The sequence below is a fragment of the Hordeum vulgare genome, chromosome 6H, assembly GCF_904849725.1.
Source record: "Hordeum vulgare subsp. vulgare chromosome 6H, MorexV3_pseudomolecules_assembly, whole genome shotgun sequence".
NCBI classification, from domain to species: Eukaryota; Viridiplantae; Streptophyta; class Magnoliopsida; order Poales; family Poaceae; genus Hordeum; species Hordeum vulgare.
In genome coordinates this window covers 208,329,893-208,355,451 of record NC_058523.1, presented here as the reverse complement: position 1 = coordinate 208,355,451, position 25,559 = coordinate 208,329,893, and the positions used below count along the sequence as shown (strand labels likewise).

The 25,559-nt window shown below is 44.1% G+C and overlaps 1 long non-coding RNA gene and 2 pseudogenes across 5 annotated transcripts; 2 read left to right on the top strand and 1 right to left on the bottom strand.

Moving 5' to 3' along the window:
* Positions 1–12,620: 12,620 nt before the first annotated feature.
* On the bottom strand, positions 12,621–20,344 carry LOC123403647. Of its 5 annotated transcripts, none has more exons than XR_006611525.1 (5): positions 20,216–20,342; positions 14,073–14,259; positions 13,365–13,995; positions 13,059–13,250; positions 12,621–12,951 (listed from the first exon to the last, which is right to left on the bottom strand). It is a non-coding gene; the product is annotated as an uncharacterized LOC123403647 (long non-coding RNA). The 5 variants fall into 5 exon arrangements; XR_006611524.1 differs by having other exon boundaries at positions 13,059–13,643; positions 13,747–13,995; positions 20,216–20,341; XR_006611526.1 differs by having other exon boundaries at positions 13,059–13,618; positions 13,747–13,995; positions 20,216–20,341.
* Positions 13,403–14,854, top strand: LOC123403645 (annotated as a pseudogene).
* On the top strand, positions 14,861–20,209 carry LOC123403644 (annotated as a pseudogene).
* Positions 20,345–25,559: the final 5,215 nt, after the last annotated feature.

Below are 25,559 nucleotides of genomic sequence, written 5' to 3'. Positions count from 1 at the left end.
CCGGCGCCGAACCATGATCTCCATCATCGTGCTGCCATCGAGGTTGTCGCGCTATCTGTGTTGTTACTACTAAAGATATTGTCTAGCGATATAGCAAGAGCATCTGCAAGCGCAAAAAAAATTAAAGACAACCCTATGGCTCCTGTCGGTTGCCGTAGCATCGACGTGCAAGTCGATATTTAACTATTACAACATGATCATCCAATATATCATATCATGTCATCGATCATATCATATCACAAGCATACCCTGCAAAAACAAGTTAGACATCCTCTAACTTGTTGTTGCAAATTTTACGTGGCTGCTATGGGTATCTAGTATGACCGCATTTTACATACACAAAGCCACAACGGTGATATGAAAATTGCTATTTAACCTTCTCCAAGGACCGCCTTGGTCAAATCCGATTCAACTTAAGTTAGACCCGCCAGTCATCTTTGTGCAACAAGTTGCATGTCAGTCAATGAAATCGGTCTCTCATAAGCGTACGAGTAAAGTTGGTTCGGGCCGCTTCAATCCAACAATACCATTGAATCAAGAAAAGACTAAGGATGGAAGCAAATTGAACATCAACGCCCACAAACTCTTTTGTGTTCTACTCGAGATGTCATCTACGCATGAACCTTGCTCTGATACCACTGTTGGGGAACGTTGCATGGGAAACAAAAAAATTCCTACGCACACGAAAGACCTATCATGGTGATGATCATCCACGAGAGGGGAGATCGGATCCACATACCCTTGTAGATCGCTAAGAGGGAAGCATTAAGAAACACGGTTGATGTAGTAGAACATCTTCGTGATCCAAATCGCTGTCGTCCCACGATCTGTCCCGATCTAGCGCCGAACGGACGACACATCCACGTTCAGCAGACGTACAACTCGACGACGATCTCCGGCTTCTTGATCCAGCAAGAGGGCGCGGAGAGGTAGATGAGTTCTGCGGCAGCGCGGCGGCGTGACGGCGATGGTGGTGGAGCTATTCCAGCACGGCTTCCCCTAAGCACTGATGAAACTAGACTAGAGGAGAAACAGATCTAGAGAGAGGGCAGCACGTGGCTGATTTCTATGTCTCAAAACCCTCAAAACCTCTAGTATATATAGGAAGAGGGGAGGGGAGGCATCCTTGGCCCCTACTCCAAGGAGAAGGGGTCGGTCGAACCCTACAAGGAAGAGTAAACCTTCCCACAAGGGAGGTGGACTACTTTGGGAGGACTCCTCCTTCCTTTCCTTTTGAAGGACTTTTTCCTTTTATCTCCACTCCTAGCCGCATGAGCTTTTGAGAGAGGCTTAGGCCAGCCCACCAGGGGCTAGTACACCTCCTCTCACATCCCATAAGGCTCTTGGGTCGTCACACCCCTCCCGGTGGTCCCTCGGCACCCTCCCGGCACTCCCGGTACACTACCGATGAGCCCGAAACTTTTCCGATGACCAAAATAGGACTTCCTATATATCAATCTTTACCTCCGAACCATTCTGGAGCTCCTCGTGACGTCCAGAACAACATTCGGTCACTAGCACCTATAACTCAATTGTACCAAAACGTCACCGAACCTTAAGTGTGCATACCCTCCGGGTTCGAGAACTATGTAGACATGACCTGAGACACTCTCCGGCCAATATACAATAGCGGGACCTAGATTCCCATATTGGATCCTACATATTCTATGAAGATCTTATCAGTTGAACCTCTATGTCAAGGATTCACACAATCTCGTATATCATTCCCTTTGTCCTTCAGTATGTTACTTACCCAAGATTCGATCGTCAGTATCGCCATACCTATTTCAATCTCGTTACCGGCAAGTCTCTTTGCTCTTTCCGTAATACAAAATCTCGTGGCTAACTCTTTAGACACATTGCTTGCAAGGCTTGTTTGTGATGTAGTATTACCGAGTGGGCCCCGAGATACCTCTCCATCACACGGAGTGACAAATCCCAGTCTTGATGCATGCCATCTCAACGGACACCTTCGGAGATACCTGTAGAGCACCTTTATAGTCACCCAGTAACGTTGCAATGTTTGAGACACATAAGGCATTCCTCATGTGTCAGTGAGTTACATGATCTCATGGTCATAGGAATGTATACTTGACATGCAGAAAATAATAGCAACAAAATAACACGATCACATGATATGTTTATAGTTTGGGTCTTGTCCATCACATCATTCTCCTAATGATGTGATCCCGTTATCAAGTGACAACACTTGTCTATGGCTAGGAAACCTTAACCATCTTTGATCAACGAGTCAGGCAACTAGAGGCTTACTAGGGACAATATTTTGTCTATGTATCCACACATGTATTTATGTTTCCATTCAATACAATTATAGCAGGGATAATAAACGGTTATCTTGAAACAGGAAATATAATAATAACTATTTTATTTTTGCCTCTAGGGCATATTTCTTACATGTAGTTGATCTCATCAACCTTGCACATAGCCTACCTCATGAACGATGACAGATCTCATCCGCCGCCTCCACATATCAAATATGCATCCGACCTGAAACTAAAACCTATAGGAGAGGCTCTGATACCACTATTGGGAACTACTGTAGGTGCATCACATGAAAATTAAAAATTTCCTACGTGCAGAACATCCAAGAACATGCTACGGAGATGGATCACAGATCGTTACCACTAGACGCGCAGTGCCATGCAGCAGAAGTAGAGTTGGGGCAACGCGTCCATGAGGTACGTCTCCTCCTCGTCCAATCTCCCTCGAATAGCATATCGCTAGATTCCACATGCAGGTTCACCAGAGCGGCGCAAGTGCACCGCCTCGAATGGTATCCGCACGTGCAGGAGGAACATCGTGTGGTGGACTTCTAGGTCTGATCACACAGTCAGTGGAGAGTGGAGGTGGCTAGTTGCAACACATGCAAAGCCCTAACGACGGCGCCTAAGCGATCAACTGAATAAGTGTGTTGCACCTACACTATATATAGGCATCCGTCTAAGGCTCAACTCTTGGTCCTCGCATGGATCCTAAAGCCCACGAGTAGTTTATTCCCTTAAGCGTGCGACCCCTTAGGTTCTCGTTCACTTGGTCGCAAGTCAGATCACATCCGGCTCGACTAGTCGGTAGCGGCCTCTAGCAAAGCATGTCAACTCCAAGTGTATGATGAAGTTCGTTAGGCGAACCTGTACTTCACACTTCTATTCCCTTTTCCACGCGATATATGTTGTCATGCTCAAGGCGACATGGTCATCTTTGTTGAAGCATGACTTCTTTCTCGTTTCGTTGGATCCGGTCAACACTTTGAATTATCTATAATCCTCGTCGCATGGCCGTGCTCAGTGGCGGAGCTAGCGAATTGTATAAGCCTAGGCACGTCGTAAGCTAAGATTTACTTTGGTCTAGCAACACCACAAGTATCATATATTTAGACAAACCTGGTGTGCAATATACACATTAATATTCCATACATTATAGAAATAAATAAAAACATGAGATACAATACTAAATAAAAGTTCAATCTCCGATTCTCATCCATGTGCACACATGATAATCTACAAGATACAACATATTATCGAATAATAAAATTTGCATTAAATTGAAGTGAAAAAAGAAATCTACAAGATGCAACAGATTATCAAATTACAAAATATTCATTGAATTGAAGTGTCGACGGTGACAAGGAGTACCATCTGCCAAAGACGGAGCCGGAAACACAAGGGGCTGCCGCTTTGACTTTCATGCTTCTGCTTTCGATCCCGATTGTTGCTTGCAGGAGTCGTAGCCTGATTAGGCCCGGCTGTGCATCATCTCTTGCAGTCCTGCTGCCGCCGGTAGCTGCCTTCAACCACCGAGTTGTTAGGGCATGTCGCGCAGCGTGACGCACACACGAATAGGCGTCCAGGCGAGCGATAGATTCACATGCACGAACTGACTACCTATTTGGTCCATGTAAGGTAGTAATTAATGGATGGGCCTTTGACGTGAGTAAGCCTAAGAAGCAATAAATAACATCTGTGTAGCTCAATTCATGAACCAGATGTATTTCTGAGCGTATATTGTACTCCTTCCGTTCCAAGATAAATGTCGTTGATCTAGTATAAAATTTGTATAAATTTAGTATAAATTTTGCGACACTTATTTTGAGACGGAAGGAGTACCTATTAACAGATTGTGACTCCGGCCACTTGGAAAATTGGCAGCTCTGGAGCCCGGGCACGTGCCCGGGGTGACCGGGCAGTATTATCGTCCCTGGCCATGCTTATCCAGGTCAGATCATCCAAGGGGTCCAGAGTATATCTCTCCTGTTTGGAGGGGTAAATCTCATCTTGCTCGATCATGACTCGCATCATGGGTGTGGATAATCCCGAAATCTACCTTTATAATCACTCAGTTATGGAGTAACGTTTGATCGGCCCAAAGCAGGTTTGTCACCATCCCGAGTACATGCGCCAGCTCAGGTTTTAGGACAAAGAACATATGTTGTACTAGAGACTCATAGATGACCTATCGTTGCGTCTCATAGTTGGGTCTGTCCAACTCAGACTCTTATCTTGACTCGGATCCGACTACGTCGATATTAGTCTAATTGGTTGGGCGCCCACACAATTCTTTCGGTTAGGGACCATTTAGAACACTCATCATACGATGCATAGTCTCACAAACTAGTCACATACTTGTTAGTACACATCATTAGTAATGTTGAAGGACTATATTTATTCATAAACACGTAGATTGCATCTAGGGCATATCTCCAACAGTTGTATCACGATCAGGTTACTTGGACACACAACTATCAGTTCTTAGTCAGATTGAGCTCATTAATGCTAACTTACTTGTCAAAATGGTAGCTGCTATCATAACCATGAGATCCACTAGCTACCACATGCATATATGGTACTCAGGGGAAGGTCATACACAAGGACATGGAGTTTGTGAGCTCGAGCTCACGTGCCCCCTTTGTTATAGTAAAATCCGAAAATTTGGAGCATTGTTCTTTTACCGAGACCGACATAAATGTAAGTCCATCGTGCATGTGAAATACACGTCAGTATTTGTTGCCAAAATATTCCAAAACTTTTTAGTTCTTTAGTATTTTCTGTGCCAATAAAATAATATCCAAAATATTTGTTGCCAATAAAATAAAATAAATGAGAGAACTGCAAGAATAGTCACCACTACTAAGATATAGGTTGAGGCCAATTTATGACGCTAAGCATTTGAGGTTGATGATGCAAGAGTAGACATGTTGTCCCCGACCGTTAGTAAGTTCGATGAGGCAGAGCTTTTTGCCTCCTTTTTGAAAAGAAAACATGGCCTTCATATATATTCATTTCATTTTAAAATATAAGTCTTTTTAAAAAATTTACTACAGACTACATACAAAGTAAAATAAATGAATTTATATTTTAAAATATATTTATATACGTCCATACGTAGGCCGTAGTAGAATCTTTAAAAAAAATATTAGAAACGAAAGGAGTAGAACACGGCGTGGATGCACTGCAACAGCCTGTGGTGAACCGCGGCGGCGATGAGCGTATTCAAGGTCTCAGTCGTCACCTGACACTGAATCGACCAACACACACAAACAAAATGGAAAAGGATGGTTCACATTCTGTGGATATTGGTTCAGGGGTTACATGCTTTCTCCGGTGGCCATCCCCATCGACGAAAGATTCTCTCCTACTACCACTCTATCGGGTACCTTCCTCCAGAGGTTGTTAGCCAATTGAACATGCTGCCATCTTATTACTACAGTGATGGCATGGACCCCCAGTCTCTTCTTTTCCACCCAAAAAGGATTGCATTTGTACGATGGATGTCTTTGGACTTTGTTTACATGGGCTTCTTCTATTTTATCGTTATTGCGGTGCTGTTTTCTTCAATTTTACTACGTAGTACATACATATGCAGGCGTTAGTACAATAAAATTCACAATTCTATGATTTCGTTCATAACTACTCTCTGCTTGGTGAGTTTGGGGTAGAGTAATGCTTCACCAGTTTAAAAAACTTAAATATAGTTCAATTTGGCATAAATTGTGTGTTAGAAACTGCACATAATTGGGGATATAAGTACAGAACTGTCTATTCAAGAACAAGAGAAGAGTTTCGTCCAAAAAATGAATAGGAGAAGAAGAGGAAGTGGGAGTGGAAGTGGAAGTGGAAGACAAAGCTATCATGAAGAGCAAATATCTTCTAGAATCTGTTCTAGCCATCCTCCCCTTCCCGGAGGTAATCATCAACTCCAGGAACTTGAAAAGGAAAACCGATGAGATGAAATAAAATGGAGAATGGCATAGCGCTTCACATGCTACTCATACCCCTGATTAACTCAATCACACGCGCTGTGCGAAGATCGACTAGCCCCTGCAAACACATCAAAAAAAAATTAAACGGAGGCATAAGATTTGCCTCATCTATTAAATAAGGGTGAAGAGTTAGGGAGTGTTAAAAGGCCTGCTCAAACCGGCATGGCAATTACTCGCGAATTACAATAGACCCGAAATCTTTTGCGCCTGCGCGACCCAAAGATTAGCCTCTTTGCTGATGGCTCTTAGGAGAAATGGGGGTGGTGCACTCTTATTACACAAAACACGAGCATTTCGTTCATTCCAAATCGTCCAAGAGACGAGCATCGTGAGGGTTGCCAAGGCTTTTCTGTTGGAGTTCTGCATGTCGGTGTGCCTTTCCCACAATCTATGACCGACCTCTTCTGATGCCAGAGCTGAGTGTTCAAATGGTGAAGGCCGTACTTTTGGATGACGAGGTTCCAGAGCCAAATCGTGAAGCGGCACTTGTAGAAAACATGTGTGCCGGTCTCCAAATCCCTTTTACAAAAAGGGCATAACCCACATTTTGTCCAACCTCGTTCTCAAGACGATCGGCCATCCACAAACGTTTCTGCAAAGCAAGCTAGGCGAAGAACTTGACTTTAGGTGGTTCCCAAGCCTTCCAGACCATGGTGTCCATGAGGGACAAAGTCAGACCGAGGAATTGGGCCCGATAGGTAGAGCTTGTAGAGTAAGCGCCGTCGTTAGCATGCTTCCAAACAATGTCGTCTTCCCTATGGTCGTCTAGAATGACCTCGCTCACAAGCATCCAGAGGGTGAAGAATTGGCAAATGTGTATACCAGTGGCGGTAAGGTCGTCGCCAATCTTGAAGATCCAGGCATTTCCAGCAAGAGCCTCTCGGACCTTCCAGTTCTTCCTCTTGGAGGCCTCAAAGATTAGAGGGGCGATGTCCTTCGGTTTCCATGGGGAGTCCCAAAAAGGTGTTTTGGCACCATTGCCTACCGAGATGGTCATCCAGGCATAGAAGAAATCGAGGTCCTCCTCGATACAAGGGTTACCGAAGCCCACCCACACTTTGTGCGGTTCCTTCCACTCATTCCAAGGCCAACGAAGGCGGAGAGCTCGGGCAAACTTGTCAGTGTTAAGGACACCAAGGCTGCCACAATCCCTGGGACAGTACACAAGATCCCAGTTTACCTTGCACTTGGCCCCAGTAGTCTTGTTTGAACCTAACCAGAGGAAAGCTCTCTCAAGCTTGTTGAGGTTTTCCAGGATGGAAGCAGGGACAATGAGAGGTGTGATGGCAAAGACCGCTTGGGAGGTGATGACGGAGCTGACAAGGGTGGTGCGGTCGATGGTGGTGATGTTTTGGCCGTCCTAGGTGGTCAATTTATTCGCCGCCTTGTCCTCAAGGAATTGGAAATCATCCTTTTTGAGCTGCCAGGCGGAAAGTGGGAGGCCCAAATATTTCAGCGGAAACGAAGTTCTGCCCAGAGAATAGGAACGACAGAGCTGTTGTGAAAGTTGGTGCAAAGGCCTGTGACATCGTCGAAACCTCTGAGGATTTAAGAGAGGTTATCGATATCTCTCTTGATCGGAGCCATGAAAATTGCATCATCATCCGCATATAAGGAAGTTCTCATCATGGCGCCTCGCCCACGAATCTTGTGTAGGATTCCTTTCCGAGTTGCCAGGTCAAGGATGTGGTGAAGGGGGTCGATGGCCAGGACGAAGAGGAGCGGCGAGAGGGAGTCCCCTTGTCTGAAGCCACATGCATGCTTGATGGGGGCGGAATCCCGTTAAGGAGGATTCACGAGGAGGACGTGCATAGAAGAGCGGCAACCCATTCCCGAAATTTGCTTGGGAATCCCACATGCTGAAGCGGGTCTAGCATTTAAGCCCATTTGATCGAGTCAAAAGCCTTTTTGATATCCATCTTGAAAAGGAGAGCAGGGGTCTTGCATTTGTGGAGACGGCGAGCGAAGTTGCCCACATACATGAAGTTGTCATGGATGCTTCTCCTTTTGATGAAAGCGCTTTGGGCATTGGAGACGAGCGCGTTCATGTGAGGCGTCGGTCTAAGGGAGAGGACCTTAGAGATGATTTTGGCAATGCCATGAATAAGGCTAATGGGCCTGTAATCTGAGATGTCCTCCGCCCCCTCCTTTTTGGGAACAAGAACCACATTGGCAGAGTTTAGCCATTGTAGGTTGGACGTGTGAAGGGAGTCAAAGCGGTTGATGTCCCTCATGATGTCATTCTTGATAACCTCCCAACAGGTCTTAAAAACATACGCATATCCTGCACGCCCTGTCGTCCTCCCTCTCTGATCAGTGCCCGCTTGTGCTCGCTGATGAAAAAGGCCCTCGGATTCCATGAGGTTGTCCAGAGTGCTTGGGCAGAGCGAGTCGCACACACGGAGCCTTTCCTCATCTTGCATCACAAGCTCAAGAAGACCGCCATGCGCCTCTCCGGATGGAGCAAGCGCCTCTTCTCCAAGGCTAAGATTCTATTTCACACGGCTCTGCTTGTCATCCTACGCCTTGACATAGTCCAAGAGCATCGGTCCCTCTCCGGTGCGGAGCTAGTCCTCCGTTCTAGGCTCAAGAGGCGAGTTTTGAGCTTGGCTGTGCTTCAACGTTCCCGCAAAAGTCAATGTGCCAGGTTTTCCAATCTTAAAGAACGAGATGCAAACACGAAGTTCTTTCATCACTATATCAATGCCCGTCGTCACAAGAATCACATCCATCGGATCAAGCACATGCATTCTTGGGTTACTGATCACAAGCAAAAGGAGAAAATTATCCATAACTACTTCTCGCTGGCCTTGGATAGGGGAGACACTAGTTCTCTTGACTTCAACTGGGACGATCTTAATATGCAACATATTGATCTCAGCTCTCTCGATGCGACCACCTCTAAAGAAGAGATTTGGGCTGCCATCAAGGAATTACCAAGTGACAAGGCCCCTGACCCTAATGGGTTCACATCAGTGGCGGAGGTAGTGGGTGGACAGGGTGATCTACGGCCCACCCTGGGATTAGAAATTAACATTTATACCATAACAAAAATTCAAAAGAAAAAAGAAACTAAAATTACATGCATAACTACATTGTTGGCCCATCCTGCCCCATAACGTTAGGTCTGCCACTCGTTCACATCAAATTAGGATAGTTAGCAGAAAGCATCCCTCAAGATATTTTATAGATTGATAGGCTCTACCAAGAACATCAAATATTCTTGCCCACCCACAAGAGGCGGGAACATACCCCTGCTGCGCATTAGTTTCCATTGGCAAATTCTGATGAGGCGATACATGAACCACCAAAGATGACACCTTTTGACCTGATGCGCAATAGTACCACACTGAATCAATCAATGATCCTCACAGTTAGATAAATCCAACTCGAGCATTCTCTTGTGAACAACCTCTTGATTGTGTGCTACAAGTCTACTAGTGTTCTCATGCCAAAACTGACTTCAAAACTGAGAAGAGTAGGTGCTTCATGGTTAGTTAACATAATTGACGGTGCTACTGTTCCCATGACCATCCGAGTAACAAGTGAACTTACTATATGAAAATTACGGTAGAAGACTTGTTCTATAGTTCCAGGCTTAAAAAATATATATATTCCTGCCACTATGTTAAGCTCTAGAGCAGGGCTGCATGTCACTGTTCTGATGTTAAGTTTCAATGTAGCATCAATATTTCAACAAAAAGATTTTGATCGGGTCTCACCCAAAAAAAATACTACTCCTATATTGCATGCTATAGTAGCAGTTTATAGACGGTATGGTGGAGGGCTGTTATGGTGCTGGTGCTCAGGCGGCCTTGCTGCCATGGCTGAGCTCATGGTGGAGGGGCTTGCGCGGCTGGTATGGCGCTCGAGCAGCGGCTTCGGCCGCGAGGGGCGTGGCCGGGGTATGTCTATGCGGTGGATGCTCCTCGGGATGCGCGGATCGGAGGCCCATGGCGACGAGGAAGTGCGTTCCGGCGGCGTGTGATGCGGATCCGGTCTCCGGCCATCGGTGGTCACCGCGAGGTGCGGTTGGCTGCGGCGGGTCTTGATGCTTCTTTGTCAATGGACATCTTCGATGGTGGTGATGTTTGGTGGCTTGCCGACGCCAATGCGGGATGATGTGCGACCGAGGTGGTGTGAAGCTTGGTGAAAACCATGTCCTGGCCTCGTGCCATGACCAGCGATGGCGGCGGCTATGGCCATCGTTGACCTTCTTGGAGGCATTGTTGCTTGTTCTCCCATCCCTCCTACACGGATCTGGCCATTTCGGCCTCTCCGGGGGAAACCCTGATCTGTGATCGGACGATGACGCGCCTTGATGTCGTATTCCCTCTTGGGGGCTTCGTCTTGAGAGCTTGGCGTTGGTGAACGGGACCAGTGGATGGCGGTTGGTGGTGAGTGTGGCGTCCAGACTTCTGTGGCAACGATGATGGTGGGAGCGATGCCGGCAACGGGGCAATGGTTGCGGTAGTCGGCTCTTTTTCGGCGTGTCCACGGTTTTGCCTCGGTTTGTTTGTTGCTATGGAGTCAAAACTGCGGTGGTGGGGCCCTGCGGTATACGATGACTGGCTGCAGGTAGCCCGTTCGGCAATCTTCGGTGACGCCAGTCGTTCCTGGTTTTGTCCTACAGAGTTCTTCGTTAGAGACGAAGTTGCGTTGTCTGACCGTAGGTTGACATGTCGTAGATTAGGGAGGGTTTGCCCTGAGTGTTCCAGTCTTTGGGAGTGGGCTTGGCCATTGTTGTATCGGTTTTTGTTCGATTTTTGTAATTAACTGAACACTTCTCTTCTACTTATTTAATAGGTGAAGCAATCTTTGCCTCCGTTTAAAAAAATAAAAGGATTCATGGATACAGTAGGAATAGCCGGACAACTATTGCTCCATCCCACAAAGAGAACCTCAAACTGCTGCCTTTCTGCATGCAATGTGACTTGTGATCTGTGATGTCGATTAATACCCTGAACTTTTGCCACTTCTTCCTTTTGTGAAAATGATGCGTAGAAAGCGGAAACCCTCATTTCTGGACGCGCAACCTGATGGCTCAGTGTTTGGAGGCGATTGCTGGGGAGGCTTAGTGGATGTATCACGTAGCCAGGTAGGCATGTACAACTTCGTGTGGATGCCAGTGACCGAGGCCTGAAACTGAAAGTGAAACGTTCATCATATAGTGCGATGGTATTTCGCATTGGCTTCTGTTGGGGGGTCATCTTTGAATCAGCTAACTGTGGTTGGAGGTTACATTATTTTGTTTCCTTCGGATGACACATAATGAATTGACTTCCACTTGTATCAAATGTGGTTCTAATAGGCCGTTTGCACTCCACGAGAATGAGATAGTGTGGAATATTTCATGCCAATTTAAGAAACTAAATTTGTCGTTCTGACTTGTTACTTGTTACGCTCCCAACTCGCAATTATGTCCATTTCCATTCAGTTGTGGATTTTGGATTTTGAAGGCAAATACCACGGCACCACGATGCCACAGCGCCATCAGAAGTGGCTAGATTATCTAGGGCCTGTTTGGAACACAATAATTTCACAGGAGACATGAAAAGCCCTCTAAAATTCACACGCAAATCATGCATTCCCTATAAGAGGTCTGAGGCTACCAGATCAGTGATTCGGCAATTTGAATGGACACCGGAAACAGTGGTACAGTTACCTTGCAATTATTTGTTGTTGATGTCTCAAACACTTTTGTTGGCGATGTGATCTCTGATCTGAATCTAAATGGACGAGTATGTCCTAAATGGATTCGGAAGTGAAAAATTAACAGAAATCTAAAGTTTCCTAGTGTCCTAGATAGTGTAGAATCTACTGAATAATGAACAGGCCACAGACTCCTCGCCAATAAGTTCTCTGAAGTTGTCCCACCATTTCTGTGTCTGAATCTGGAACGAGCGCTTTTTCTCGCCAAACCCGTACTTAACATGTCAGATGAACAACTCAGGTCACCCATGCCATGATAAAGTACCCCTTTTGTCTTTGAATTTTCCTTGGCCTAATTATTCCAGCTACTTGGGTGCCACGGGCATTAAACTGACACAGGAGTAGTCGCCCACTGGGTAAAAAATATGCTTATGATCTTACAATGCAATTGTCACTCTTATGATACTTTGGTAAACAGATTCAAATGATTTAATTGACTACAATGGTTGGTCATCTTTGATTTTTTATTTACTTCTAGATACATCCATTTGAACGGCACAGCAGTAAAATTGTTGCCCATGAGGTTACGGGTTGTTGCCCACAAGGAGGGAGTAGAAATTATAACTTTAGTGCTGCGTGCTTAGAATCCAAGCATCAGCCTCCTTGTAAGCACAACAATGTAGATGAAAGATAGATAAACTCCGGTGAATGTTTTCTTTTCTATGTAATAATCCAATACACCAAGAAGGTGAGAAACAAGCATTTTTTTTTTAAAAAAAAAACCCGACTAAAACAGTGAAAATTAGATAGCAAGGCCATGAACAAAACAACAGCGAGTTGTTTCATAGGTCATAGCACACACCTTAACTAATTATCTTTTCAGAGAGCAGGGAAGCTTGCCAAACAAATCTCTGTTGATTACTCCAGCATCTTCAGTTCATGAGTACGTAACCAGTCGTCTCAACTTGCATTGAAGTCACAGGCCACGAAACTAACAACGGCTACATTTGGTACTTTGCAACCTGCTAAATTGCGAAATAATTCATCACTGCCTTGAGTATTTAATACTAGCATATACAGCAGGATGATTGACGGTTCATCTCAGATTAAAATTATGTACTGTACTTACAACAATGTTCCTTTTCACCCTCTGCATGATGGTTGATTGTCTTGTTCTCTAAGCAGGGAAACTTGTGGCCCAAGTTCCAGGCCTCCAACCGATGGGTCGTTTCTTGTCATGCAGGGAAACTTGTGTTCCAAGTTCTAGGCTTCTATCCAATCGGTGGTTTCTGAATTTGATATCTCATTGGCATGCTGCACACTGATGTAGTGTCATATGTCAACAAACTTCAATTAAAAAAATGTCTGGATGGAAGTTTCAGGGACAATTCCCTGAAACCTCCAAATCCAGTATTAATTTATCCATGTAGTATACCATCAGAATGGGACTTCTCAGCTATATAACATCATTGAATGCTGGAGCGCCTCTTATTTCTGTGCATCCATTTGTTCAAGACATTCGAGCTTGCTAGGTCTTCTAGTTTTATTTGTTGCAAAATAAGTACCAGAGTAATGGAGCCGCAGGAAGGAAGGAAAGGGATACCATCTCTTCTGTCCTCACAAGGGGAGTGCATCGTCACCAACATCACGCAGGTGCCTAGTACTCTGTATATAGTCATTATTCCTTCACTGTACAAAGCTTGTTATCTTTAATCTGCAAGTAAATTCTATGCTTTCCAGCTCATTGGTTGGACACCACTGATAGAACTGAGAAACATCGCTGAGAAAGACGGCTGATTGGGAAGATTGAGCCATACCAGCCCCTTTCCTCTGTGAAAGATCGGAGTGCTCTCAGGTGGCTACTCTTTTTTACTCCATTCCGAGGAAGAAATTATTCACCTCAAATGTACCATTCGTAACATCATGAGTATAGACAACAATATGAATGAATGAAATCTTTTGCAGATTGATCGAAGATGCAGAGGAGAAAGGCTTGATCACACCTGGCATCACAACGCTTCTGGGGGTCACAAGTAGTAATCTTGGCATCGGTGTGGCGTTCATTGCTGCTCAGAAAGGATACAAGTTCATCGCCCTCATGCCTGCTAAACTCTCGCTTGATAAGCAGATACTTATGCGATACCTTGGCATAGAAGTGGTATTAGTTGGTAAGGATCTGAGGTACCATGCCCCTCATATCACGTGTCAGATGGTAACATGCTTGTCTCCTGCAGATGCTGTACAGCATGGATTCAAAGCTTTACTTGATAGGGTAGAACAGCTGAAGAAGGATGTGGAAAATGTGTATGTTCTTGATCAATTCACCAATCCTGCAAATCCCGATGCCCATTTCAGATGGATCGGTAAGTGGTAACACAATTTCTTTGAACTAAACTGGATGCAACAGAAGTAGCGTTTGAGTAACTTTAGATTCTTTGATTACAAGACCCAAAACTCAGTTGAAGACTATGAACTAACTGACTAACTGCAAAAGGCTTTCGCCCCGCTTTATAAGTGAAGCAGCAACCCAAGTAAATTGATGGATGATATGCAATAAATGTTGTCATGTGGTGTTGGCCTTTGCAGGATCACACTTCCATGCAACTTTTCTATTTATTTTTATTTTATTTTGAGATTCTTGACTAAAAAATGAACCTCGGCACTAATGTATCGAACTAAATATGTCCTTAGGACCTGAGATATGGAAAGATACAGCAGGCGAAGTGGACATATTTATAGCTGCTTCTGGTTCAGGAGGCACCATCACAGGCGTGGGGAGGTATCTCAAGATGAAGAACCCATCTATAAAATTAATGTGCGTTGAACCAGCTGAAAGTCCAGTGATATCAGGCAAGAAACTACTACTACTATGATAAATATATTGAATAAATGATACTCCTACTAGACATGTTTGGTTATAAACCTGGCTACCTTTTTTGGCTTGTAAATCAGCAAGATCTTCCCTGCCTGTGATCTGTAGGTGGCGAGCCGTCCTTCCACAACATCCTAGGAATAGGGCCAGGTTTTGTGCCAGAAATATTGGATAGATCCCAGATAGATGAAATTGTAACAGTAACTACTCAAGAAGCTATGGACATGGCTAGAAGGTTGGCAAGGGAAGAAGGATTGCTTGTTGGCATATCTTCAGGGGCAAATGCAGCAGCATGTTTAAAGGCAAGCTCCTTTTTGAACAGTCTAGGATATTTTTTAATTTGCAGGTGCTACAGTAAATACTATACAAATCCGCTTATTATGCAGTACCCTGATAGGTTGCATCAAGAGAGGAGAAAAGGGGAAAGATGGTTGTGACAATGTTTTCCAGTGGTGCAGAGAGGTATCTGAACTCGGAGCTCTTTGCGCAGGTGAAGGAAGAGTGCATCAACGTCAACATGACCTTATGATGTCCATCCCGAGGCAATGACACCGTAGGGGTGATACAGAAGTCTAGTGTTATCTTACTCTAGCTTATAAGAAGTGGATGTTTCAGTTACTCAAATACCATAAATTGTTTAATACTGTAATTAAGAGATGAAATGAAACACGACCCTAACTATCACATGACCTAGCATGGTTACATAGTTCCAAGGCTGGGATCACTTGAAGCAGGGCCGTCCTCAGAAATTGGGGGCCCTGCGCGAAATCTGTAGTTATGCCCTAAGTATTGAAAAGCTAGTTGTAGCTGTGTGCATGATGCAGAGGCCGGGGGTTTAATCTCATTTTCGAAAATAAATAAAAATTTATTAATCATGCTAGTAGTACAATTTATGCAAGAATTATATCTTGCCAAAAGTAGACTCTTCAAACCCTTAATAATTACTAAACTAATTTTTACTTGAAAAGAGCCATCCTTCTGGTATTTGTTTACACAATTTCTTCCACCTAGTTGCTGCAATTGTCAACTGAGAAAAAAAAGGAAATAATACTAGGGATGTGGACAAATTTCCAGGAAAGAATAAAGGGCATCATTATCACTAATGTGATTCTAGGTTAAACCAAAAAAATAGCTTCAGCAGGGCCCCTACAGTTTGAAGGAAGATGCGGGATGAGTCCGGGAATAACAACAAAGCTTTCATCTCCTGTTTGAAAGAAATCTCGGCTAGTCTTATGAAGAGAGGAGGAAACCTTGACTAGTGTGGCCAGGAGACTTGCTGGTCAAGCCCCTCTCTAACCAAAGCCCCATGAGTTCCTCTTCCTTCCAACTAAAAAGCTCCAGCTTCTTCCTGTTCTTTACAACAAGTATCTCTGCTGTCGAAATCTTGCCTGTACAGTCCGCAAACCAATCTGGGACCAAAGATCCATGGATTTCTCTTCCTTGCAACCAAAATGCTCCAGCCTCTTCTTATTATTCACGATACTGGTATCTCTGCTACCCAGATCTTCTTGACAACAGTCCACAAATCAACCTGGTGATGAGCACCAAATCCTCCTGGGACTCAGAGATATTGGGGGGGCTCACCTGTGCTTGGCAGATGGAACCTCACTTCTTCTAACCACTGTAACTGGGGAGGAGTTATATGCACAGATGGTTTGGTCACTGCCATCTCCCTTCCACGGCAAACCTTTAGGGAACCAATCCCTGCCTCTCTTTGCCACCTCAAGAACCTGACCTATTTGGACCTCTCCTACAATAACTTCTCTACTTCATTCCCTAGCATACTCTACAATTGCTCCAATCTGAAGTACCTAGACCTTTCCAACAATGCCTTTGGAGGGAAACTCACAGCTGACATAAACAGTTTATCAGCAAAGCTCGAGCATCTCAACTTATCAAGCAATCGTATCATGGGGGAAATTCCACCATCCATTGGATGGTTTCCAAAGCTCAAGTCACTATGGCTCAACAACAATCAGTTCAACGGAAGTTATCCAGCAAAGGACATCGGTAACCTGGCCAACCTCGAGGTGCTAACACTAGCTGAAAATCCATTTCTGCCAGCTCCATTGCCAGTTGAGTTTGGCAAGTTGACACGCCTCACATACTTGTGGCTGTCAGGTACGAACATCACAGGTGAGATCCCTGAGAGCCTGTCAAGCCTCACAGAGCTCAGTCTCTTGAGTGTGCCAAATAATATGCTGCAAGGCATAATTCCTACATGGGTATGGCAGCATAAGAAGCTTCAGCGCTTGTACATGTATTCCAACCGTTTAACAGGCGAGATTTCATCCAGTGTCAGCGCCGTAAACTTGGTGGAGATTGATGTGTCCTCAAACAATCTAACAGGGACAATACTAGATGACTTTGGTAGGCTCATCAACCTTACCGTGTTGTTTCTCTATGCGAATCAACTTCATGGGTCAATACCACTAGCCATTGGGCTGCTGCCGAATCTCAGAGACATCCAGCTATTTGAGAAAATGTTATCTGGTTCCCTTCCACCAGAGCTTGGTAAGCACTCACCACTAGGCAATCTTGAGGTCTGCAACAATAATCTCTCGGGACAGCTGCCAGCTGATCTTTGCTCCAACAGGAAGTTATATGACATCGTTGTGTTCAATAATAACTTTTCTGGAAAGCTTCCACAATCGCTAGCCGGCTGCTATCAGTTGAACAATTTAATGTTGTACAACAATCATTTTACTGGAGAGTTCCCCAAGAGCCTCTGGTCAGTGGTGACAAATGAGCTAACGGTGGTTATGATCCAAAACAACAATTTCTCTGGCACATTTCCTACCCAGCTACCATGGAACTTCACGCATCTTGACATAAGCAACAATAGATTCTCTGGTCCCATTCCAACTTTAGCAGGCAAAATGGAAGAATTCAGGGCAGCAAACAACTCCCTTTCTGGCGAAATTCCCTGGAATTTGATGGGTATTTCTCAGGTAACAGAACTTGACCTTTCTGGAAATCAAATTACTGGATCAATACCCATGACAATTGGAGTGCTAAAGCTCAACACACTTAATCTAAGTCGAAATCAGATATCTGGTACTATACCTGCAGCGTTTGGATTTATGTCAGGGCTAACCATCCTTGACCTCTCCTCGAATGTGCTATCTGGCGAGATCCCAAAAGCGATCAATAAATTGAATTTGAACTTCCTAAACCTCTCCATTAATCAACTGACGGGGGAAATTCCAACATCAGTGCAAAGTGAAGCATATGAGCGAAGCTTCCTCTTCAATCCAGGCCTCTGTGTCTCATCGAATAATTACATCCCTAATTTCCCGATTTGCAGTGCAAGAGCAAACAACGACAATGATATCTCCAGGAGGCTTATAGCCCTCTTTTTTGTTCTTGCCAGTATCATGCTTGTGGGTTCGGCAGTTGGTGGTTTCTTGCTATTAAAGAGGCAAAAGAATACCCAAGATCCTCTATCATGGAAGCTGACCCAGTTCCATGCTCTTTATTTCACAGAGTATGATGTTCTTTCTGGGCTCTGTGAGCAGAACTGGATTGGAAGTGGCAGGTCTGGAAAGGTGTACCGAATTTGTGTTGTGGATGGAGAAGGTGATAGTAGAATGGTGGCTGTTAAAAAGATATGGAACGCCCAGAACCTTGACAACAAGCTCGAGAAGGACTTCCTTGCAGAGGTCCAGATATTGGGTGAGATCAGGCACACAAACATTGTCAAGCTGCTCTGCTGCATCTCGAGCTCAGAGGCAAAGCTTCTTGTCTATGAGTACATGGAAAACGGTAGCTTAGACAGGTGGTTCACTGGCGCCTTTGGACTGGCCCACCAGATTGCAAATTGCCATCGATTCGGCAAGAGGTCTCTGCTATATGCACCATGATAGTTCACCCGCCATAGTGCACTGTGATGTCAAGTCTGCTAATATCCTTCTGGACGCTGAATTCAGAGCAAAGATAGCCGACTTCGGGCTTGCTCGGATTCTTCTCAAAACCGGAGATCCTGCGTCAATTTCTGCCATAGGCGGTACCTTTGGCTACATGGCACCAGGTAAGAAATAGAAATGTAAACTCAAACTGGTATATATTTAGGATGTGGCCCGCAAAAAAAAGGATGTGTCATGTGCTAATCGGAGACTAGCTTTTTTGCAGAGTACGGATACCGGCTTAAGGTAAATGAGAAGGTCGATGTCTACAGCTTTGGAGTGGTCCTGTTGGAGCTCACAACAGGAAGGATGGCAAATGATGGAGCCTTGGAGTATTGCTTGGCAGAATGGGCATGGAGACAGTATCAGGAGTATGGCCTATCAATTGATCTTCTTGATGAAGACATTCGAGATCCAGCCAACATTGAAGATGCATTTGCAGTTTTTACTCTAGGTGTCATATGTACAGGTGGGCAGCCTTCAGTGCGGCCATCAATGAAGGATGTGATGTACGCCCTTCTCCGGTTTGAACATAAATCAAGGGAAAGAAGCCAGCAGCATGTTGTCTCCGAAGAAACATCACTTCTAGAATCCTAGAAGAACTGAAGACGTAGAGAAAAACGATTTTCCAGTTGTGGAGTATAATCTATCATGAGAATTTCCAGGTGCAAATGATGTAGGTGATTCTCTGTTTCATTTTCTTTCACATACATGCTAGTTGTGGAGTATAATCTATCATGAGAATTTCCAGGTGCAAATACTGTTTTTTTATCCTTTTTGTGTCCACATAAAGCTTGTGAAGTGTATGAGTATTGCAGCCAGAAACTCGTGAAAAAAAAAATCCAGCCCAAATGCACGCAGCTATTATCCTATATGCAGACCAAATATTTGCTAAAAATGTACATAAAAGATATGTATGTCGGACTATGAAATTACTTGTTTTTTGGCCTCTGTGTGTGTGTGTGACGCATTTAGCTTTTTAGAAGGCTGGTACAGATCAAAGTGGGTGGGAAATTAGCATATTATCGTGAGAAGAAGTGACATTGATTGTAGATAGGTTACTGCAATATAGTTGCTGGACCTGGAGGGAGGGATGGAGGTTGCGCTATGCTCTGATGTGCTAAAGGAACACTTCAGATTTACAGGGTAGTAATGTTTAGGCCATGAGGCTTGGTTACACAGAACTAGTGCTAAAACACACAAGAAAACACCTGAAATTCTAGCTGCCTCTTGAAAATATACTATCAAAATTCACAAGGTAAACATACATAAATCACAACTCTCTCTTCAAGAGAGAAAAATAACTGAAGCAAGAGCGTGTATGGAAGAGCCTAGAGTGCATCCGGACATTCTTTTCCCCCGAAAAGGAGGGTGGCCCCCGGGGTATGCGTCCGGACATAAGTGTTTGATAACTGGATGGCATTGCAGCGTCGACTTCGTGGGCTCACTTGCTGTTGATGATTTCGTGCAGGCTATGGAACCAGGGGCGAGGGTGTGAGTGTGACGCACCTGGGGAGACGGGAGGAAATCCCTTTTCGGTGCGGCGGCGGCGGAAGCGGTAGAAACTGCCGTCGCCAGCGACGGATGAGCCGGAGGAGAATCAGGGAGATGGGCATTGATTGGGCCGTGGAGTCCAGACCCAAATCCGGGTGCATCTTTTTTCTTTTTTTTGAGGAGCAAATTCGGGTGCACCTATACGTCGCTCTTAGCACACACTTACGTTTGTTCGCCGCGCCGCACATCTGCTGGGCTGGCCCATTAGTCGCCTACTCGCGCCTTGCACTGCCACTGCCTAACAATCACTAGTACTAGCGCGCGCGCACACACCAAATGATACTCCGTCCTTTTTTATTTATAGGGATCATCTCAAAAAAATTAGATTTCCATTATATTAAGCTCATTTTTGAGTTTAATTAAGTTAAAGTGCTTAGAGTCCCACTCCATATTTAATTTATAGAGTTTGAAAAAAAAATGAGTGGCTATGCCTGCATCGTTTTCTACATCCATCATGCAAGTTCAATGAGAAGGAGGATGCTACATTTATTGCCTCGAAATTGAATATGTGAAAAATATTTCATTGACTAGTTAAAACTAGTTTCATCCATTCACAATTCACCCTGGTAGATGAGATTTCAGATATGAGTACTATAAACCGGAAAGGGAGGAGTATTTTTTAATATACGTTGAACGTTTTTCAAAATACACAATGAACAGTTTTTAAAATACATGTAGAATTGTTTTCCAAAACACAATGAGAATTTTTCAACGACACAATGAACATTTTAATAGAAGCATGTGAATTTTTTAAATATAAGTGGCACACAGTTTGAAAAAACACTATGAACATTTTTGACCTATGTACAAAAAAGAACCCAAATAACCAACAAAAAAAGAAAAAATAATGGGCATTCTTTTTGCAACACATGAATGCTTATTACAATATGCGTGAACATGGTTTTCAACACATGAAGATTGTTTTCACAAGAAAACATTTTTTGGAGAATACATGAACTTTTTGTTACACATATGGACTTTTTATTGGCAATATATGAACATTTATTACAATATACACAAATGTTTTTGTTGCAACACATGGGCAAGTTTTTCACGAGAGAACATTCTTGAAAAATGCATGAGCAGGGAGAACGGTTTTTAGCAAAAGTTGAACATTTTACTTCTAAAAAATGTTCCATGTTTCAAAAAAGGTGTCATGTATGTCATACAAAATGTTTGTGTATAGTAAAACAATTATTATGGCACCCACCTTCCAACGCTGGAACTCTAGCCCCCATCTAGCATCGATATCCACCCCTAGCGTAGTTTCTCTTGTTTTGATCTGGTCACTGTTTTCGACGTCGCCTTTTGATCCTTTTGATCCGCATGTTGATGGTGGTCCATGCTTTAAGCGCCCTTTTGTTGGAAATATGCCCTAGAGGCAATAATAAATTGGTTGTTATTATATTTCCTTGTTCATGATAATCGTTTATTATCCATGCTAGAATTTTATTGATTGGAAACTCAAATACATGTGTGAATACATAGACAACTCACTGTCCCTAGTGAGCCTCTAGTTGACTAGCTCGTTGATCAAAGATGGTCAAGATTTCCTCACCATAGACAAGTGTTGTCACTTGATAACGGGATCACATCATTAGGAGAATGATGTGATGGACAAGACCCAAACTATGAACATAACATATGATCGTGTCAGTTTATTGCTACTGTTTTCTGCATGTCAATGTATCTGTTCCTATGACCATGATATCATGCAACTTCCGGACACCGGAGGAACACCTTGTGTGTATGAAACGTCACAATGTTAATAGATGACTATAAAGGTGCTCTACAGGTATCTCCGAAGGTGTCTGTTGGGTTGGCATGGATCAAGACTGGGATTTGTCACTCCGTGTGATGGAGAGGTATCTCAGAGCCACTCAGTAATACAACATCACAATAAGTCTTGCAAGCAATGTGACTAAAGAGTTAGTCACGGAATCTTGTATTATGGAACGAGTAAAGAGAATTGCCGGTAACGAGATTGAGCTCGGTATGGAGATACCGACGATCGACATACCGAAGAACAAAGGGAACATCATACATGATTAATTGAATCCTTGACATAGAGGTTCAATTGATAGAGATCTTCGTAGAATATGTAGGAGCCAATATGGACATCCAGGTCCCGCTATTGGTTATTGACCGGGGAGTGTCTCAGGTCATGTCTGCATAGTTCTCGAACCCGCAGGGTCTGCACACTTGAGGTTCGATGACATTTCGGTATTATTGAGTTATATGTGTTGGTAACCAGAAGTTGTTCGAAGTCCCGGATGAGATCTCGAACGTCACGAGGAGCTCTGGAATGGTCCGAAGGTAAAAAAAATTAATATATAGGAAGTCCTGCTTTGGTCACCGAAAAAGTTTCGGGCTCACCGATAGTGTACCGGCAGTGCTGGGAGGGTATCGGGGACCACCGGGAGGGGTGTGACGACCCAAGAGGCTCATGAGCTATGAGAGGATGTGGAATAGCCCCTGATGGGCTGGCCTAAGTCTCTCTCAAGGGACCATGCGAAAAGGATAAAGGGAAAAGGCAAAAAAGGCCAAATTAGGAAGGAGTCCTAATAGGATTCCACCTCCCTTGTGGGAGGTGGATTCCACCCTTGTGGCTCGGCCGAACCTCCTTGGAGTGGAGGCCAAGGCTGCCTCCTCTCCCCTCCTCCTCCTATATATACTAGAGGTCTTAGAGATGAGGGATAACCCTAATTGCCACGTACTCCCTCTACTTCATCTAGATCGGTTTCTCCTCTAGTCTAGTTCGGCGGTGCTTAGGCGAAGCCCTGCTGGATTAGTTCACCAGCACCACCACCACGTTGCCGTGTTGGAGAACTCATTCACCTCTCCTCCCCTCTTGTTGGATCAAGAAGGCGGGGATCGTCATCAAGTTGTACATGTGCTGAACGCGGAGGTGTTGTCCGTTCGGCACTAGATCGGGATGGATCATGATGGGATCATGGGACGGATCGTGATGAGGTCGCGGGACGGGCTACGATTTGGATCGCAAAGATGCTCCACTACATCGCGTTATATACGCTTCTGCTTAGCAATCTACAAGGGTATGTAGATTCACTCTCCCCTCTCGTAGATGATCATCACCATGGATAGGTATTGCATGCGCGTAGGAAAATTTGTGTTTCCCATGCGACGTTCCCCAACAGTGACATCATGAGCTAGGTTTATGCGTAGAAGATATCTCAAGTAGAACACAAAAGAGTTTGTGGGCGTTGATGTTCAATTTTCTTCCCTCCTTAGTCTTTTCTTGATTCGGCGATATTGTTGGATTGGAGCGGCCCGGGCCAACTTTACTCGTACGCTTATGAGAGACCGGTTTCATCGACTGACATGCAACTTGTTGCGTAAAGATGACTGGCGGGTGTCTGTTTCTTCAACTTTAGTTGAATCGGATTTGACCGAGGCGGTCCTTGGAGAAGGTTAAATAGCAATTTGCATATCACCGTTGTGGCTTTGCGTAAGTAAGATGCGATCATACTAGATACCCATAACAGGCACGTAAAACATGCAACAACAAATTAGAGGACGTCTAACTTGTTTTTGCAGGGTATGCATGTGATGTGATATGGCCAAAGACATGATATGATATATTGGATGTATGAGATGATCATGTTGTAATAGTTAAATATCAACTTGCACGTCGATGCTACGGCAACCGGCAGGAGCCATAGGGTTGTCTTTAAACTAATGTTTGTGCTTGAAGATGCTTTTACTATATCGCTAGGTTGTAGCTTTAGTAGTAATAGCATAGATAGCGCGACAACCTCGATGGCAGCACGATGATGGAGATCATGGCGCGGTGCCGGTGACGATGGAGATCATGCCGGTGCTTTGGTGATGGAGATCAAGAAGCACAAGTTCATGGTCATATCATGTCACTTATGATTTGCATGTGATGTTAATCCTTTTATGCACCTTATTTTGCTTAGAACGACGGTAGCATTATAAGGTGATCCCTCACTAAGATTTCAAGATAAAATTGTGTTCTCCCTGACTGTGCATCGTTGCCATAGTTCGTCGTTTCGAGACACCACGTGATGATCGGGTGTGATAGACTCAACGTTCACATACAACGGGTGCAGAACAGTTGCACATGCGGAACACTCGGGTTAAACTTGAAGAGCCTAGCATGTACAGACATGGCCTCGGAACACAAGAGACCAAAAGGTCAAGCATGAATCATATAGTTGATATGATCAACATGGAGATGTTCACCATTGAAACTATACTCAACTCACGTGATGATCGGACTGAGTTAGTGAATTTGGATCATGCGATACTCGAATGACTAGAGGGATATAAATTTGAGTGGGAGTTCTTAACTAATATGATTAATTGAACTCACATGAACATAGTCAAAAGGTCTTTCAAATTATGTAGTAGCTTGCGTTGTAGCTCTACTATTTTTAGATATGTTCCTAGAGAAAATTTAGTTGAAAGATGATAGTAGCAATTATGCGGACTGGGTCCGTAAACTGAGGATTGTCCTCATTGCTGCACAGAAGGCTTATGTACTTAATGCACCGCTCGGTGTACTAAACCCCAAGCATCGTCTGTAGATGTTGCGAACATCTGACATACACGCTTTTGATGAATACATGATAGTTCAGTGCATAATGCTTAAATGGCTTAGAGTTGAGGCGCCGAAGACGTTTTGAATGTCACAGAACATATGAGATGTTCCAACAGCTGAAATTGGGATTTCAGGCTCGTGCCCACATCAAGAGGTATGAGACCTCCGACATGATTCTTTGTCTACAAAGTAAGGGAGAAAAGCTCAATCGTTGAGCATGTGCTCAGATTGTCTGAGTACTACAATCACTTGAATCGAGTGGGAGTTGATCTTCCAAATGAGATAGTGATGGTTCTCCAAAGTCACTGCACCAAGCTACTAGAGTTTCGTGATGAACTATAACATTCAAGGATAGATATGATGGTCCTTGAGCTATTCGCGATGTTTGACACCGCGAAAGTAGAAATCAAGTAGGAGCATCAATTATTGATGGTTAGTAAAACCACTAGTTTCCAGAAGGGCAAGGGCAGGAAGGGATACTTCATGAAACGACAAACCAGTTGCTGCTCTAGTGAAGAAACCCAAGGTTGAACCCAAACCCGAGACTAAGTGCTTCTGTTATAAGGGGAACGGTCACTGAACCGGAACTACCCTTGATACTTGGTAGATGACAAGGCTGGCAAAGTCGACAAAAGTATATTGGATATACGTGATATTGATGTGTACCTTACTAGTACTCCTACTAGCACGAGGGTATTAGATACCGGTTCACTT